Source organism: Camponotus floridanus, unplaced genomic scaffold (assembly GCF_003227725.1).
Source record: "Camponotus floridanus strain SB8 unplaced genomic scaffold, Cflo_v7.5 scaffold13, whole genome shotgun sequence".
Lineage (NCBI taxonomy): Eukaryota > Metazoa > Arthropoda > Insecta > Hymenoptera > Formicidae > Camponotus > Camponotus floridanus.
The window spans coordinates 139,774-160,033 of NW_020229248.1; the positions used below are offsets into that span (position 1 = coordinate 139,774).

Genomic DNA, 20,260 nt, shown 5'->3' on the forward strand with positions numbered 1-20,260 from the left:
AAAATAAAAATCTTATTATATATATATATATATATATATATATATATATATAACAATTGATAGTAAAATAATCTTTCGATATAAATATATTAATTCATAATAATACCGCATTTGTAGGAATAATCGTCGCATTGAAATAATTATTGAATTTAAAACATTAGTTAAAAAAATGAACGAATTAATAAGATTGTAAAGAAAATAATTCTAATGAATATAAAAAATTAATTATATTCCATACTTAAAAAAAAAAACAATATAAACCCTCGCTAAAATATTCAAACCAGAAACTAACTCTGACTCTCCCTCAATAAAATCTAATATTGGTCTTTTTAATAAAACTTTAATAAAATGTATTAAACAAAGAGTACAAAAGTAATCAAAAATATATTTGAAAATTTATAAAAAATCCATTATTGAATACTTCTCTCTTATAATTATATTAAAATGAAAATAATTAAAATATCTCGAAAATCCGTGACACGGAATTCATTTTATAATATTTTAACCCGGAATAAGCACATAAAACAGTTAATTTAATTATTAATATAATAATTAGTATAGAAAGAAGAATTAATGAACTAATGTTGTAACATATGATGTGTGATTGAATAGGATCAATCAATGTGCCGCAATGTGAGGAAATATACCGTTGCAATATCGCTCAACGCACTTCTCATCCGCGAAGTCTGTCACGATAAGATTACGGCGCAAAGATTTCACGTGTTTGCGTACTTGAGAAAAATACACTCGGAGATAAGCAAAAATCAATATTTGTCACGCATACATAAAAATGCAATTATTTTTGCGAGCGCTCGTTGGTGATTATATACAATTGATTACTTCTCGATAACCGTCGAAATCGACGAAACGGCATCCTAGGGTAGTTTTAAGCAAGCGACTAATTTCTACACTCAAGAAAAAAAAGGTAGATTTAGACCCCCTCAGCATGGGGGAATTCTAGTATGACATTTAAAGCTACAAGATTTAGAGTCTCATATTCTACTGACTGAATTTGGGCTATTGGTTAACTCCCTTGTCAAAGACAATTCTCCAAAATGGTCAAGAGAGAGAATATATTGTAAAGAAATGTTTCTACAATATGGAACACGATTCTGAGATGTAGAATCTTAGGGTTGAGTTCTCTTCAGATTGAGTTAAGTTACTTGCAGTTCATCCCTCAAAGACAGATTTTGGAAATAATCAAGAATTAAAAAAATATTTAATATTCAAGTATGTAATAATAATCTGTCATCATATTCTACAATTGATTTGTTAAATATTTTAAAACTGTATTTTATAATAATTTTCTTATACACATCATGACAATTAATTGACACTTTTTTATTAATATCGTCATTTTTTATCATTGCAAAAATTTATCGCCATAGAAAATTGCAAAACGATTCTGATAATTAAAACTGAATCAGTCATAAGTTGCGTCATCGAGAGTTGGTGTGAGAGTTACATTAACCACCTATATTTGCAATTCGACACGGCTGGCACCTTTCCAAGAAATGCCCGTTCTAACGCGTTGAGTTTCTTAGAAAGAGTGTGTCGGTGCATCGGATTTCTTCCTCATCATTCTGTCGTCCCTTTCCTATTCTTTCCGTGTGCAGATCGTTATGCGAGAAAGACAACTCGGATTTTTTTTAGTTAATCTCCGAACTCTTAGTCCCGCATACAAAAACTTCGCTCGATCCAGTTATATTTTACACGTATGATGATATACAATACGTTGAGGGGTGTAGTGTGCAACTTCAATATATATTCCCCGTTTTTTCTCTTTTTTCATTCTTAATCCTACAAAGAAAAAAGCTAAGAAATTGATTTCATTCAATTTATCTAATGTATTTATTTTGTTGTAACAGATGCTGTAATATGTTACAAAAGATGTGGAAGAATTTACAAAACTGATGATAAAGTTACAACTCTTATTTTTTTCTTTAATCAATTTTTTTAGATTTATTCTAAATTTATTTTTCTATCTTTATTCTTGATTTATTTTATTTTTGTGAATATGTTGAGAATCGTTTTACTTGTTGGATAATCAAGAGATATCGAGATGTCACAAATGAAATAATAATTCAGTTATTTTATATATGTTACGTAGTCTAAGAACTTTGTTGTTGCTGAATTAATCGTTACTCAAGTGTTTTCATTCGATTTTGCTCGGGCTTATCGTACACGATTCCATGAATCGCCGCAATCATTAAAATGACGCGAATTCAATACGGTATTGCCATGCGTCAATAATTACAACCGATGCTGCCAAATAATCACCAGTTATTTCATATTATGCTCCGATGATAAATCGACATCATCATGCAGTATTGTGTAATGTAACATGAGCGGAAAAATTGGATCATGCTCAATTCTGTATTTCACGATTATAGTTCCCGCTTTTTTGTGCAAAAAAAAAACATTGCGTTTCTTCTCTCAAATTATTATGTAAAATAAAATTATAAAATCATTTTTCTAAAAGTAATTTTAATCACATGCTCATAATATCATAATTTGTGTAAATATAAACTACATTTTAAAAAATAGAACAGACGATATAAATAACGTTGGAGTCGAATTGAGGAGAAACTTACGTAAAAGTTACTCCAAAGTTGTTTATTCAAAAACGCGATACGTATACATATATATGTATGCACTTGTAATGATAGCGAGGCTACGATAAAACTCTGAAACGTCACTGTGTTCATCATTTCCGATCAATTCAATCGTTAGCTATCGTTGCAGCTGTTCAGAGTCGCGAAATTATTTTCAACAGGGCGTCTATTGTCGCGTCGCATAATATCGGCAAGTTGACATATCGGGAAGTCCCTGGCGCGATGCCAGATATATCGTTACGTTGAGAAACTCTGACGTTGGTTCTGGACAACGACCCTGAATCCGCGGAACTCTTATGGTTTATTCACAGTGTTTCATCGACAAGTAAATATCTCTTTTTTTTAATAAAAAAACTAGAAGAAATATAAAGTACACATACGTTATTTCGAGTAATTTATCGCGACTATTCTCGTTGTTGGCTCATCTGAAAATATCGCCAGCGGGGAAATACTTTCATTGTTTCGAAAAAAAGAAAAAAAGAAAAAAAGAAAATTATAAGCGAACACAGCATCGATAAATACGGTATCGAAAGCAGAAAAATTCTTTTCATGCATCGCGTTTTCTCGATGCTCATTCGGGTTATCGCAAATGTCACCGAAAAAGAAAGAATATACGAACGTCTTCAACCGGCTTATCATTATTAAAGTATTCGCGATTCGATCATTTCGCCGCATAAAAACTTTATGCTTTCGTCATAAATCACGATAATTCGATTAGCGAAAAAACATTGACGATAGCACTAGATAGGATAATTTGTAGACGAAAGGCATTGCGTAGAGACATCGAGTGCAAAGGTCTCTGCATATTATCCCGTAGCATCTCTGAGAGAGTCTCGAGAGGAAAGGGGGTGTCTTTGCTGAAACAGCTATAACGCGACGAGAAGCCATACATATTTAATTAATCGCCGATAATCTCCTCGAGGGGGACTTGACCTCCCCCGATCGTGAATCTTCCGAGTCAAGGTCGTGGACCATTACTGCGTCTCCGACTCGATTTCACATTGTAACGAGCGAAAACATAAACAATAGCGCGTGCGAAGGAATTGAGAGGACGCGCGAACGATTCTCGCATATTTAAGAATATTAATATGCAATCGATTATACACGCGCTCGGAACGATGTAACGTTTCTTCTTGTGTGCGATATAATCGCGAGAGGATCATCAATCAACTGTATTTTGCTATGAAATCGTCGACTGTGCTCTTTAGAAAAACAGGTCCCGCTGATACGATTGCACGATCTTGAGTCCGCTCGAGTTCGCCGTTTATCACGTCGGAGATAAAATTCAATGACGCGTAAATTAACATCTGTATTGCACATGCGAATCTGCCGGACACCGATTTGTTATATTTGTTTACGGAGTAGAGAGGAAAGGAAAGAGGAATGAGTCACAAGAGCGAAGCGATATTTCATAAATGTTTTTTTTTCTTTTTTATCGTGGACGGTTTTTGCTTATCCTTATCTACAAGATAGTTTAACTAACTCGTCATTATTTTTGATAATAGGAATTATAAATAATAATGTCTCAATAAACATATGTGATTAATTTCTTTTTCACATTGAAAATTATTGCGTATTAAAGCGAAGAATTATATTCATTTTCAATTTGCAAATTTAATAATATGTCATATTTTGTATTTTTATATAAATTTAATAAATTTAGATAAAAGAAGTATATAATTTTATAATGATCCCATATAATTTGGTAATCAAATAATGATGATGCATGGATGGAATAAAACATCTGCGTGAAATGTATTGCAGAATTACTGTAACTTATAATCAACGTGTGCGAATTAATGCATCTGAGCTTGAAAAAAGGGAATTAAATGCCAAACTTTCTCAGATTAATTCGGGAGATTGATTAATGTGCATTGCAACTGTTGCTTGTAATTTACAATGCGACTCGCTTTGTTTATATCCTGAATATCATCTCGCGCAAATATTCTGTGTTTAATATGCAACGTTATTATCTCTTCTATTCGCAGTTATATATAGGAAATATTAATATAATCAAAGGATTGCAACAATAACATGCTCAGATACATAGATAAAGCTGTCAATAAATATTTGTACACACTCTTTTCAAAAGAATAACATACGTCAGAGTATGCTAGTAAATTTAAATTATAATGAAATATATATGAAAATTTTATACCGGAAAAAATATACTTAATTTATTATATATATTAAAATTATTTATTATTAAAATTATATTGAATAATATATAAATACTATAATAATTAAATAACAAGAACATAAAATAAAACATATAATATATCAAAATACTAAACGTATAAAATAACAATTAAAGATATAAAAATAATTAAATATGTCTAATTGTTATACTTATGATATTTTATATACACACAATATATATCTCCCTGTACAATTATTATAAAAAAATAAATTGAAAAATATATTTAAGGTGAATATTCTTAAGCTGCTCGTGCTTATCAAATTTTATTCCACGTGACTGAGCGTGTTATCTCAAATCCAGGTGAACCGATAGCAACTTCGGCAAGTGCATTATAAGAGTTTAGAGACAGCCTCTCTCTCGAGGCCCGGATAGCTCAGTCGGTAGAGCATCAGACTTTTAATCTGAGGGTCCAGGGTTCGAGTCCCTGTTCGGGCGTTTCTTTTGCTTTGCGCCCCATCGAAATGTCATCTATTACTATCAAAGAAGGTATTTTTATTATGTCGGATGTACAGATTCGCACGATTTTGCCTATTCGGCAAGAAAGTTTATTCTTCAATAGAACCTGAGGGCTCTTTAATTCCAATGACGATCTCGATGAGATAGAGAGAGAAGGGAAGAGGTTCTAGAGATCGTGATTACATCGTTCGCGTCGTTTCATCTTTTCGAATCGTTCCATTATCTCCGCGAATCCTCTCTCTCGTATTTGCTGCCGTAAAATGGGATATGCTTGCATACCGCCTTCCAGTCCGTTATCCAAGATAGAGCGATTATTGACGCCGTTCCGTAACATAACAGCGGAATTTTGCTGCAGGAGACGAACAGAGTATGAAATTTCGCAATTTCGCGTAAATAACACTGAGATCTTTCGAGGATATGGACAAATAACTGTTTGATCTTGGACAAATAACTTTTTATTGTTGCATCTAAGGTATCTCTTGACTTTACTTCGCTTTTACAACCACATATTTTACATACCTAACCTTTTATTCCATCTATAAAAATGTTTTAAGCGACTGTGACTTTTTAATTCAATGACTTGTTAAAAGTTATATTAAAATTATAAATTTTCATAAGCATGGTTATATTTTTAGGTTAATAAGACGCGAGGGAAATATTGCGATAATATAAAGAGATAAAAATATAATTTACAAAGCAGGAATTCTTTTTATTATTAATCCCCATCTTCTATAAAGCGATGGACGGGAAATCATCGTGTCGTTGATTTATACGCAATTATTTCCCAGAGATCGGCACTCGATGTAAAGAATTCCACTTTATAACATATATATTAATAGTGAACTTTGTGTTAGAGCGTTTTGCATTTTTTTTTATCTATTCAGTTATTATAACCCATTGTAATTCGACTAACATCACATTGTGTTAGACGCACGTGTGGTTTTTATTTATTTTTAAGAACGAATCTCTAATTAGCCCCTTAATATCCTTTCATCAATCCATTTTACACGTTTCTGAATAAGTAAACCGGAAATTTCATTCAATCTAGATGGAATTAAAAATGAGAGATAAAAAGAATTTATATTTAGTGATTTTAGGAAAATTAAAATACTTAGAAATATTTTATATTATTTCACAATATTACAGAAGAGCTTTTGAAAAATGAAGATAGCGGAAATAATTTGCATACTTGTTCGATTTGCCCGAAAAAAATCGGCTTAATAATATCCGATATATTTTTCTCGATGAAGGAAGAGATTAACGAACGGTTAGAGGAGAAATTGCGTGACTTTTTTTTTTTACGAGAATTGCATCTCGTAATACATAATATACGACAATCCTTCTGTGTGGGACGTATAAATGCGTTGCGCGTGAATAGGATCTACATATATGTAAATTAAACGCACACGTGCGCCTCATATTTCTAATGCAGCGTGCTCGGTTGTACAAGTTCCGCTTTCAAACCGCGAAAATATTCCGGTGGGAGCATACATTACGCGCGCGCACGTCGGTATTCCGAGGTTAAGAGAAAGAGCCGGATAAATATGCGTTGGATACGCAATTAAGGATTCATTCAAGACTAAGCGTATAAGCGAATCCTTCCGGCAGATGCCTGAGCCTTTCACGGAAAATCGCATATTAGACGATGTTTATACAGCAATTATCGTAACGCAGTTAATTGAATCTGCAGCAGCATTCGATTCACGTCATCCTTTTATCGCTGTGCAAAAATACTAAACGTTAATTAATTGTCGCAGCCGAGAGCTCGAGATTGTCATTATAATAATATCGCCGATTCTCCTCCTGGCTATTTGTAATTGGAATAATTTACTTGGTTATTGTACATGTCGTGTATAATATATTATACATATATGTATAATTATCAAATGTAATTTTAAACACACGTACATATATGTATGTGTGTATATGTATGCGTATATGTATAATATGCATTACGCTGTTACATTGAAGAATGACAATTGAGTTGCAGACGATTCAGTTCGAATGTAAATTCGTAAACAATATTGGATTTGTGAATAATGTATATGACTATGTATGTGTGCACACGTGTGCGTACATCTACAGTATTTCTCTATCTTCCCCCTCTCTTTTTCAGTCTCTCTTTATATAATATGTTATCGATGCCAAAACTGATAACTTTATTTATTGGAAATGACTCAATCTTTTATTTTAAATTTTCCAAAAAACAATAATAATAGTTTTCCAACACAAGAGAGACAGAAATATGTTAGAAAGGTATAGTTAATTTTCTCCTATTTGATGATTTTAATGTCAATTATTATTATTCTCTTTCTGAGTGATCAAAAATTAAATGCAAACGAAATGTAATCTATTGGAAACTGGAGCAATGCTGTGAATTAGTTGGAAAGACTTAGAATATAAATCCGTTTTCGCGATAAGTTTGCTCTACCGTAAATGTAAAGCCACGCGCGCGAGAAAAAGAGGGCCGCATATGTTCCATCACGTACGTGCAAAGGCGACGTTCTAATTCCTTTGTTTAATACACTGCTTCTCCAATCGTTACACTCCCACGCTTTTTTCCACCATCGCTTCTCTCATCCTCTCATCTTCATCTGTCGGCTTTTTTTTTCTAGAAAATGTCATACACATGTCTGCCTATCTATATCTCCGTTCATTCGTCGGACTAGGATTCTCTGTCCCTTTCCGAGAACTCGTTTTCCTTCCTTTCCCGGCAAACGCCCGGCTCCACGTGGCGTCGGTCGAATTAAACTAGACTAGTTTATTTTCCCTTTGCCGGTGTTTTTTTTTTTCAAAACTATATACGTGCTTCTCTATTTTCCTCTCGTGTCGATCGGCCGTGAAAATTAACGTCTTCCCGCAGTCGGTTTGTATAAACGGCATTATATATGCAGGAAAGACGAAAGTGATATTTTGCGCGGAAGGAAATCGAAAATGTGGAATAAATTTCTCTTTACGAAGCTTTAGTTTTAAGAAAGTAGATTTTTAAGAATTGGAAAATTAATAAGTTATTAATTTTTTAAATATTAATTGATTAATTAATTTTTTTGACATTTTATATGAAAAACTTTTATTTTCTACATTTTCAACTTTTAGTTTACTATATTTTCCGTCTTACATGTTATTCCGTATATGTAGTTAATTCGAGATTTCAGAAATAATTCTGAATTAATTGATCAATAGTTTAATGTTTCTTAATTTATTAAATAATAAATATCGTATATTATTTTGTTATTTGCTTTACATGTATTAATATATATTACAGGCTTCTTAAAATTAATTCTTTTGCCACAAAATCTAGATTTTTTGTAGAAAAAGAAACTGAATTTACAAAGATTTCGTAATATGATATATAAAAGAATCGAGATCGTAAAAAATAAAGTGTTTGATATAGTGTTTGATCATAAAGTATATTTTTTTTATTATATTAAGGGATTTATAAACATTTATAGAAAAAATTCTGACATTTTGTATAATATGAAGTAATATATTTCTGTGAAAATGTATAATATATATATATAATTTTAAAATATGTAATTTTTTAATTGAAGTATACTTTTAATTAAATACCATATGAATAAATAAAGCTGTTTAAATATAACTTTTGCGGATAAAATTCAGTTGTTGTGCATATATTTAACAAATTTTAACATACAATTTTCGTAGAATTATTTTTACATTTTTCACAAATATTACACATAATTTTCATTTATATTATCAGTAATTAAATTGCTTCGCAAACTAATTATTAGCGTTCGTGGAAACTCAGTTTTTACAATGTTTTTACTATGTTATAAATGTATCATAATCCGTTTATTAAATCATTTTAATTCTATGTGTTGATACAATCGTGTCAAAATGTGAATAATTTTGCGTGATATTGAAATACTCGACACTCCTCTTAATAGCGTTTTTTAATATGCAATCTACGCTCTATAATTATTTGAAAAGATGTTGTACGATTGCAATTATTAAACGATTTAAAAGTTATTGATCATCGTTTTAACTTGTAAATGTATTTTTTTTAATAGTAACTATTATAATAACATATTACATTTGCTGACATATTTACTAATCACGCATGCTAAATATGCATAATTCTCAAGTTATTTTTTCAAAGTTGCGTATTCTAACTATTCTAGCTTATGTTCTAACTATATAATTGTTTTCGATGTAAATGATATTTTATTGCTTGCTCAGGGAGAAAAAACCTACCCTATTTAACTTATGACAGATATTATGTGTTTTTATGTAAAGACTAGTTTCTCCTCGCGGCTTTTTGCCGATGAGATCAGCCAATAATATGTTAATTGATAATTGTCCTTGACAAAGACCTGTTACTTGCCTCGGACGTCATCTTTGGAATCGCATGATCTCGCGCTCGATTAGTGCTTGTCAATTATCGATCAATCAAAGCGACAGCTCCTTCATTCGTATCGCGATTCCTCGATTTCCTGTCATTGTATTTTTTTTGATTTCGATCATCGACGATAGCTAACTAAATTAATGTCTAAAAATCAACGTTCTTTATTTTTGATACTCGTTAATTACGTCATTCAATAAGAAACTGTCCGATCGCGGTTAAACGAAACAGGAGAATGAAAGATTGAGGCTACAATGACCGGCATTGAATTTACCAGGGTGGGTTTAAAATTCTGAATAGCCTTCTATTGAAGCGCTGAAATCGATGTAATTTTGAAGAGTTGTATTTTCGACGCTCGAAACAGCAAATGATGGTCGTGAATGAAAAGAAACATTCGGATAGTATGAATGCTAGGAAAATGAACCTGGTGAAACACATTTCGTTACGAATAAACGTAGAGATTATTTACATGTATTGTGTTAAGATTCGAAATCGTCGCTTCGATTTCTGCTGAGAAGCTTGATAAATATTTTTAAAGAAACTTGTGTATGCACACAGAAAAAAAGGGCATTCTTATTTTGAAAATATATTTAGTTTTAACATGGAAATCTTGAAATGAGATTGTATCACGTTAATTTAAGAAAAATATAATTGCTTGAATAATTGTTTTTTGAATGAAGCCATTTTATATAATTCAATCGAGAAAAATATATTCTCATGATTTAAGATTTAATTTTCTCGAATGGAAAAGAAACAATGTTGGATAGAAAATAACATTTTTAAATCAAAGATTATAATTTTCTTAAAGTAGAATTAAATAATTATATATTCTTGAGGTAACAATTACAATATTAAAATAAGACGATAATATTTGAAATTTAAAATTATTAAATTTTTCTAAGAAGATTAGAAATTGTTGCGTATATACGAAACAATGAACGCGTTAGTTAAGTATATAAGTTTTGACACTTTCTTTTTCTGTGCAGGTTTTTGTTTAAACAAACGGGCGATACTTGTCAATTCAAATAAAAGTCGGAATAAAATAATCCGACAGGTTGATTAATATCAGAATCTTTCTCTTGCACACTTTGCTCACTTCGGTGTTATTTTCACGATGACTGCCAATGAGGAGAATAATGCACTTTCGTAACTCGATAGAATCCCACGGCAAGTCCCGGCTACGCGATCGCGCGTAAATAACTCCCTTAATTAAAGGTAAACCATAGACCGCCCACGTATTGTGTAACAACGACACGAGAGGATCATGGATGCTCGAGCGTGGGTATCATATCGGTGTTAGCAATCAATGATATTCAACGGCGTAACCCGTTTATTTGCGAGCATTTAAATGCACCCGAGCGATTCCCAGAAGACACTCCCGGCGATTGGTCGGCGCGTCAGGGGGGTTTCTCGCACTTCTCGTTCCTCGATGCATCGACATGCAACGCCGAGAGCGTATTCGGATCAATCCCGCGATCGTAAAACGGGGAAACGGGCATCGGTGCTTCTCGTCGTGGGAGAGAGCGTCTGCGAATTTCATCAAAATCACAGTCACGTCGCACGCGATTGGCCTCTAACTCCGCTCATTTCGGTCAATTCAGACAAATCAGACTCGAAGATGTCGGATTAAAATTAACGGTCCCACTTGATCCAATCCATTGCGCGATTTCTTCCTCTGTCCGACCATGTTATGCCTAAGAGTTTGAAGCGAGCGGCTCGAAACAGTCTTCCAACATCCCCGTTCTCTCGGATGCGTAACGAAGGTCGTATCTCGATTTACGTTTTCCTGCCGACTCGTAAAACGGCTTCCGGCGACACCTGCGTCCCCCCTTCCCCCCACGTCCCCCCTCCGGAATTCAAGAGAGAGGGAGAGAATTTTATGAGCCGTGGCGAGATCCAGAGTCGTCGCGCGTAAAACGTTAACTGCTCCCGTTCCAACCGAACGAAAGAAACTATCTCTATTTAATTCATCGCGATTCTCTCTTTCTCCCGACGCGAGCGTTTCCTCCGCTCACGTTAATGACCATTCGGAGAAGAAAGTTCTCTTTCTCCTTCTCCCCTTTCCCTCGTTCTTAAAGTATCCTTCTGTCTGTTGGAACGCATTTTATGCGCATTTGAATTTACAAATCCAGGCATATATACAGGGCGTTTCGGTAAAGATAGGCGATCTCTCGTGGGGAAGTAGATAAAAGTAATCCCGTAAGTTTCTGTAAACATTTTTTATACGCATCTCTAAGACATTTGTTTTTAAACTTAAAATTTGAGCATTTTTTTAAAATAACTTTTATATCACTCTGTATATTTTAACAGTTTGTAATAATTATTTTTAATTATACTAAATAAAAGTCTTTAAAATGTATATTAAATAAAGGTCTTTAAAATGTAGCGTGATAGATTTCTTGCTATAATGTTCGAAAATCAGAGATAGACCATCTATAATCCTTCTAACTTACAAGACTTTGGAGTCGGTAGATTTCTTTTATATTTTTAGATTCTTTTAATTTTTTTTCTAAAAAAAAAGTATTCTTGTTTCATTTTATTAAAACTTTTCGAAAGAGATACATTTAATTGGTAGAAAATAAATGATGATGATGATAAAAGATACGTTGTAGAAATATTTTATAGAGTTCTTACGTACATGCCCACGAGAGATGCCATTTTTACCGAACCACCCTATATATATATTTCCATTTAATAGTGAAATAATTTTATTTTATTTCCGTGGGAAATAAAATAAAGCGGGCATGAATTCACGGTCGGTTTATATGCGGAGATGTTATAATAAGTATTTTAAATTTAACGGAACTTTAGGTTCTCATAGTCCAACGGAAAAATTTCGCTAATTTCTCTTTTTTTAATGCGATATATTTAGCGACGCGAGAGGCATTTTGTCTCGATCGCGATATTAATAAATTATCGAAAGCAACGATAATTCTTGGCGATGATGCAACATTGTCTCATCATGATTCACCGATGCATTTCGCGAAACGATAATGTTTCCGAGGCAATTCGAAGAAAATAATTAGCCGTTTTTCTCTTATATAATTGGAACAATCTCAGCTCTACGCAAGTTTGTTGCATTTTTTTTACGTTCCTTATAACACGATTCGCTTTTATTAGCGCTTGAAATTTAATTCGTTGTCTGCGAACGCAGCGAAAAACTTAAGAAGTAAGCAAATATATAGATTGCCGTAAAAAAGGTGTTAAATCTTACATTTCTCGTAGCTGTAATTCGCGGATATTGTGTTTTATTTTTCAAGATTACGAATTTAATTAGAGATTTTAAATTTTTATGTTGCGTTGAATATACAACCGCGTCTTTTATAGGATGTAAATGTTATAATTTGCGGTTTTATTAAGCTCGCAAGTATTTTACATACGCGGACGAGAAACTCAAGATTGGCGATGAAATCAAAGAACCTTCGAATAGAGACGTTCAATTCATTCTTGTCAGATTAAAAGAGATGGCTTGTCAAATAGCGAGTTGCTCGCGGTTTTGAAAAGACGAGTTAACGCGCGACACTCGAGTTGTACGATATCATCGCGTGTCAAGGGACCTATAAATGAATGGTAGATGCAATATTTATTATTATACACATTATTATACAATGCAGTATTTATTTATAATATTTGTATATTTGTTATATTATTACTTCGGCATTAGCATAATCTTAAGCAAATCGACTTACTCTTTAATATCTTAATAGTTTTAAAGAAAGAAAGGGAGTTTTACTTGCAACAACGTTAAAGCGAGTTAAATCGCTACGCTTTTCAGAATATGTAATAATCCGATAGGAATAATCTTACTTGGGAGAGCAGTCGCTCTCTTTTAAATATTCACGAATAGTTTGGAACCGAAGAACTTTTTTCCAAGAATTGACAGTGACGATTGAAGGACTGAAAGCTCTTTAAAGAATTTCGAAATCTCTTCTGTCTCGATTACCTCTATCGGAAACGTAATTATATTTAAATATCTTTCTAATCAAATATACGTTATTAATTATAAATTACTATTTATGTACAATAAAATTTTGAAAAAAAAAATAATAGATATAAATTTATAACGATAAATACGCGTAGAATAAATTGGGGCCATCTTTTGGGTCATTCGCCGATAAATGAAAATCGAGCATAGTCAAAGTACATCTTTCGATCTTCTTCGCTTCGTACAAGTCGAGAGCTCATATCCTGCACGCTCGTGACGTTCACGCGAGCGTGAGTCGTGTACCGAGCGGCAATCTTGGGCTCTGGCAGAGGCCTGGCAATGCTCGAGGGAATACCGAGGTGAGCGGAGTAGACTGCTTGGTGCCAGCAGCCATTCGAGTCCCTCTGCTCTCTTTAGTCCACGTCCGTTTCTTTCTCCCTTCCTCTCTTTTGTCGCAGTCGGTCCATCTTTGTCTTCCCTGGTAACGTCACGGTTACTCTTTCCTCGACGTCTCTCTCTGGGAGTTTCCCACCGTTTCCCCCTCCTCCGCTTGTTTCTTTTTTCTTTCCTTGCCCTCTCTGGCACTCGAAACCCTCGGGTTATCTTCATCCGTTTTTTTTATTTGTACAGCACATTCGCTCGTCTTTCGCTGTTATTATTTTTAACTCGTTATATTTTCAAATGCATCTTGTTGCATCACGATTCTATTCGTTCAGGAACACATTTTTTCAGAGCACTTTTCGTACAATAGCTCTCTTTTCTTTTCCTGCATCATTTTGATTTTATATTTAGCTGTTGCCTTTGCATTTTCTTTACATTTTACGTTTCTCTTTATGCTTTGAATTTCTGTTTTCCACGTCGGCTTTTCATTCTTCCTTTTTTTAATGTAAAGAAATCTCCTCTTCTTTTGTAACATTTTCTCTTCTCGCGCTCGTGGATATTTTTTTCGTCGACTTTTCGCTTCTTGCCATGTCGAGATCATCCTACGAGCGGCCAAATTCTCATTTTACGCAATCTCATCTGCGAGCGATGTAACTGCAACAACAGTTGCGCTTCATATATTGTATAATCGAGGACACTCTCTACTGAAGGGAATTATGAAAGTATCACTGGTGCTTGCGCGACTTATACATGTAACTTTGGCAAACAGCTTTTTTTGTCATATTAGATAATCCTTAGATCGCACGTTTTGCAGAGCATGTGCCAACAGTTCCAACAGTTGCATTTGAATTTACATTTTGAAAAGCGCTTGCGTCATTCGGCATTGAAACGCTCGTGATGCAATAATATTACAGCTTGCGTTATACAAAGTATTCGAAAAGCATAATAAATTTAGTGAGAAAGAGAGAAGAATATTTTTTAAAAATTGAGAAAATATTTCCTGTATCGATGGTAGATTAAGTAATACTTTTTCCCACTTTCGATTAAAATTTCGATTTATTGTCAGTATCATGATGATTAAACGTCAGTACACTTCAGATATTCTTTTTACCAAGCACACTGTATATCGCGATTGCTTAAGAACGTTACTGTGAATCTTCAACTACCACTTGTTTGCTTCTGTTTAGAGGTGATCTAATACAGACCGCTTCTTGATTTTATCCTTCGCTTGGCATAGACTCTTTGGATCTATTCAAATACACACTACTTTCAAAACGTCAAGTACATAAATCAATTCGCCGAGAAATTGTAGCTTTGTTTGTTGTATTGACGTTGAATATTCCTTTTTATATCACGCTGTTTTATAAAATACATTGGTTAGATCCTCGGCCAATTAATTCAAATTAAATATATTTGATTAATCAGGGTATCTACTCTCTGGAAAAATATGGAAAACCTGTAATTCTTAAGCATTTCTTTTTTATATTTAAAAAAATCAGAAAAACTCATGGAATTTTATTGAGATTCAGGGAATTTAAAGAAAATCGTCTCTTTAATAATTTTGTTTTTATATTGTTAGTAATCAGTATTCCATCGTGTATTCAATTGTGTGTTTAAAATATATTATAAAAACATATTTGTCTCTGTTTATTCAATTTTACAAAATATTGATGAATACGAAATAGTGAACAAAATCTTAATTATGCAGCATATATTCTTTATTGTAATTTTTGTGCAAGTGAAAAATGTTTATCTTACGAAAGCTACTCAGTTTTTTTTTCCAATATATTTGCAAGTTTTCTTTGTATGAGTGAAAAGTATTAGAAAAGTATTAGAAAACGCATACAATAAAAAAATTTATTTTAGAACATAAGAGTTTTGCAAAAAATCTCTAAAATATTCTTTTTATCAGGAATTTAGAATAAAAATACTTAAAAGGTCAAGGAATTTTTTTATAAGATTTGAAAAGACATTCTATTAATTTTTCCTTCTCTTTCTTACATCAATTGAATAAATCAAATATCGACTGCTCTGCTACGCGTATCCATTTATTAATATATACATGACGTGAAAAAACTTTATGATATAAAAATATGAACTTATATATCTTAATAATAAATATTCTTTTATATGATACATCGAAATTCAAGATTTCTTTTTATATCTCACTTCTATCATCACTGATATTTTATTCATTTTCTCGCATCGCGACATTTCTTGTCATCAATTTCTTTGAGCCCGTCGAAATCATTTTCCCAAAGTACTCTCGAAATGTTAGATTCATCGCGGAATAAATATTATATGAAACGAGGAAAGATATTTTCTTATCATCATGTTATTCTTAATCTTATTGTTAATCTTTACATATTAAATCAAATATCGAATCTTGATGCTAAGTGGTCCAGTCGCTGATGATAATTTATTTTAATCAGCAAATATCTAATTACATTAAAATAAAATTAATATGGAAAATAATTCTCATTTTTTACTACATCAGAGAGATATTCTTGTTATCGTTTGCCCGAGAGTAAAATTCTCAAGAGGCACTCTGTTCAAATCGACGTGTCAGGGACATTCGCGCGTCAGATTTTTCAAACTACTCTACTATTCCAAACTACTTGGTGTATATTTGGTATATTTTTCCGATACATAAGGCATCTACTTTGCGCACGTCGCGCAGTCGAAAACTTATGGCAATCTCTCCGGGTAAATCTCGCATTAGGGAGAAATATTCGTCGGATGAAATTTCTCTGGTGAGAGAGATTAAATTATTTCCATATGTATTCGTTATCACAATAATTGAGATGACATTCGTATATGTGACGTCTGATGGAACAAGGATGAATACATACATTTTGCATTTAGCTTCTTTTGTGATTTATCACAGCCACTAGACAGAATTACTAGAATCATTAAACAAGGGTAAATTCAATATTCAGATGTACTACTCATATTCTTTACATCCATAGGCTATCGTGTAATTTTTGTTTTAAACTTTGGAATTTTTATTTTAATTTTAAATTCCAAGATCTTCTAACTCGCGTGAAATTCTTTGCACGTTTTCTATGACTTTTCTCAGTTTCGATGATTTCTCAACTTTTGCGTGTCTTATCATGTTACAATTCAAAGCATCAGACATTTGACAGGAAGAAGCAGAAAATAAAGAGCAAGAATCAACGAACCATTTTCTGTACACGAGACGTATAACATATAACCATATATAACGGACAAATATTCTCTGCTTGTCGAGGTACGCTGATCGAATGTGAAGGTCTTTCCTACTATCGTTCGCATGTCCAATCTCAGAATCTCGCACCTCAATCGTTCGTTCCCAGTGACAATGCCAATGCGAAACTTTGAAATTGAAAATGTACAATATCGAAGGATTTCGCTTCGGAATATAAGGTGGAAATGGGGTTATCTTGGGAAAATCTTATCACGCTTTCTCGATATACGGATACGAAACGGTCTTATGAATCATATTTTTGTCGTTTTGAAGAATAAAAGCGTTTATGGAGACGCTCGCTCTCAAAAATCCGGCTATTTCGTTAAAGTACTGCTTTTCCTTATCAGAGAATAAAGTTGCTGAATTTTTAATTTTGATGCATTCTTCTTGCAAAACAATGACTATAATGTAGACAGCGATAGACAATTCAGTTAACACTATGAACTCGCCTTAACTAACAAGTTGACAAGAACGATCTGTCAAATCTGTCTGCTTTATGCTGATTCATCGATACAGGATATTGCACATCGTTTCTCAATATTCCTGTTGCGACTCGCAATCGTCTCAAGCACTTTCTCGAAACGACGACTTGCTCTCTGGAGATTCGTTCGACTGCAAATCATTGGAAACGACACGCAGGCAACAAGCAAAACAGGTAGACGATTTCATGCCTATCTGATAAAATATAGAATACAAAGAAACAAAATATAGAATACAAAGAAAGCTAGAATACAAAATATAGAATACAAAGAAAGCTATTCATAAACTTAGCACTCGTACTACGATAAAGCAAACTCGATTATACGCCATAATAAAGTGTCAATTTATTGCTGCAATTCCGAAAAAATGTATTAATTGGTAGAAAAAAAATTAATAAATTTTTAAATTAATTAATTTCGATTGGTGGGGAAAAAATTAATAAATTATTTTCCTACCAATCGAAGAAGTTGATGTTAAAGATTTAAAAAAGATTTAATATTTTTGAAACTTATTTACAATATCTTTGAATTAATTAACAATTAATTTTTGTTACATTTTCTTGCTTACAATCTATAAATATTTTTCTATAAATATTTTTTGGGAGCGGTAATGTTAGCTGTTAATGTCAAATCAGATCTCTCCCTTTAATATCAATTTCCTGCTTGATAGAGAAATAAATTGGGAATTAGCGAGAAATTAGCAGTAAATTAACACTTAATTATGCCGAATACATCCGAATTTGATTTATCGTGGTACCGGTAGTGGATTAACGGAGATGAGGGACAGAACATGGAACTAATTTTGCGGTCGAGTGGACACGAACGTGTTGTACAGCCGTGTCGAGATACCGCCGACTCTAACGCACATGCGTGCACACGCGAAAGGATTGCGAGCTATCGATTCGCAGTAATAAATTCGGATCGACTCTTCGCACGTTGCAGCGGCGACTTATAGGGTTATCGCACCGTTTATCGCATGGATCTTGAAGCGATCGCGCGCACTCAACTTACGCAACGATTGATCTTGACACGTACAAACGAAGGATTTGCGGATGATTAATGTGGAATAATAAAACTTTCTTATTAATCATATATTCATATCGCAACATTTTTACAGGGAGGATAATTTTGTATTTTTCGACAGAAAATATCGAAATATGAAATACACTTTATATTGGGAATTCTGTATAAATAAGGTAAACGTTGTTTAAACAGCGTGCTCGATATTATGTAAGTGAAAAATAACTTTCCTCCGAGCGAAAGAAATGGAGAAATGTTCGCTGGATATACGAAATATATGTAAGTATATTCGCGTACCTATATATAAATACGTAAATGTGCGTATTTATATTATACGAAATATATGCGCATATCAAGTTGGAAAGAGTATTGTCGATAGGCAATGACGCAAGAGGCGAAGCATCACAAATTCACGAAGAGAAATAAGCAACAGATGGCTGTCAGTGAATGTTTACGGAGAATTCCTGCACGGATTCCTGACAAGTATATAAATATTCTTGTTGTTAGCAGAACCGTCTTACCGAACAGCAGAAACGTCTCGCAATTTCTTCCTCGAGTAGGTTCTCTGCACGCAAATGATCGATGTCAATACTTTTCTCTCTTGATACAGGCAACGTTAACACAGTATTTTACCCTCGATATTTTATTTATGTCGTATAAAAATTATTACAAATTTTAAGTGAAATATTGTAATAAATATTGTGTTTAAATTCACACGTTTTCGCGGGAGTGAATTATTTTCTTTTTACAATTCCCATTAATAATTTTCAGAATCTTTTTAGAATTAGTAAGCGTAATCTCCCAGGGAGATGTTTCCAAGCAAACTGTCAGCCGAATGATGTATGTGCGGCGAGCATCATGTCTAACTTGTTTGTTCAACTCCGCTTTCGGTGGAAGAGTGCTAATAACGTAAACATACTTACTTGTCCTATTTAGCTTTGTACTTGTATTACTACAAGTTATGTTGAATTTAATAAGCAACTTATTTTTTTCTAATAATTGTTACGTTATCGGAGCAGATATATCCGATAAATCAAATATTATTTAATAACAGTTATTGATTTCATACATTTCTAGCATACTCATTGATATTGAAATGTAAATATACAAATCAGCAATGTTCTAAATTTATTCAGTCTAAAAAATTTATTCAGTTTCTAAATTTATTCAGTTTAAAAAATTATTTTTAGAAATATGATATAGATATATTGCAAAATGTGCAAGAATATCGCATTTTTTAAATATTTTTGATGCTGCATAAAAGTTAATATAATATAATTATAAAAAAAACTAAAAAATAATAAATATAAGATAAATATAAAATAATTATAAAAATAACTATATAAAAAAGAATTCTGGGCTCGATTGTACTGTTACCATGAAGTACGCATCATCTCAAATCACGTATTAGATGAGTCCCTTTCTTTGTCGGTCGCAACACATATAAATGATGAACAATTCGATGATTTGACGAGGACATGTTCCGACTTCGTGGGTGCTCCCTTCCGCGATTATTCGCTTGTATAATATTATTACACGCTGATTACCACTGTACAATACTGACACGATTATCTGCATTTGGCCTTCGTTCGGGA

General features: G+C 32.9%; 1 protein-coding gene and 1 non-coding gene across 2 annotated transcripts in view; both read left to right on the top strand.

The window, feature by feature from the left end:
• The window catches only part of LOC105254367 (sestrin homolog), a 182,442-nt gene that overhangs the window by 102,515 nt on the left and 59,667 nt on the right, over positions 1 to 20,260 (top strand). The gene's annotated exons all lie outside the window — the stretch shown is intronic.
• Positions 5,178 to 5,250, top strand: Trnak-uuu. The gene has a single exon. It is a non-coding gene; the product is annotated as a tRNA-Lys (tRNA).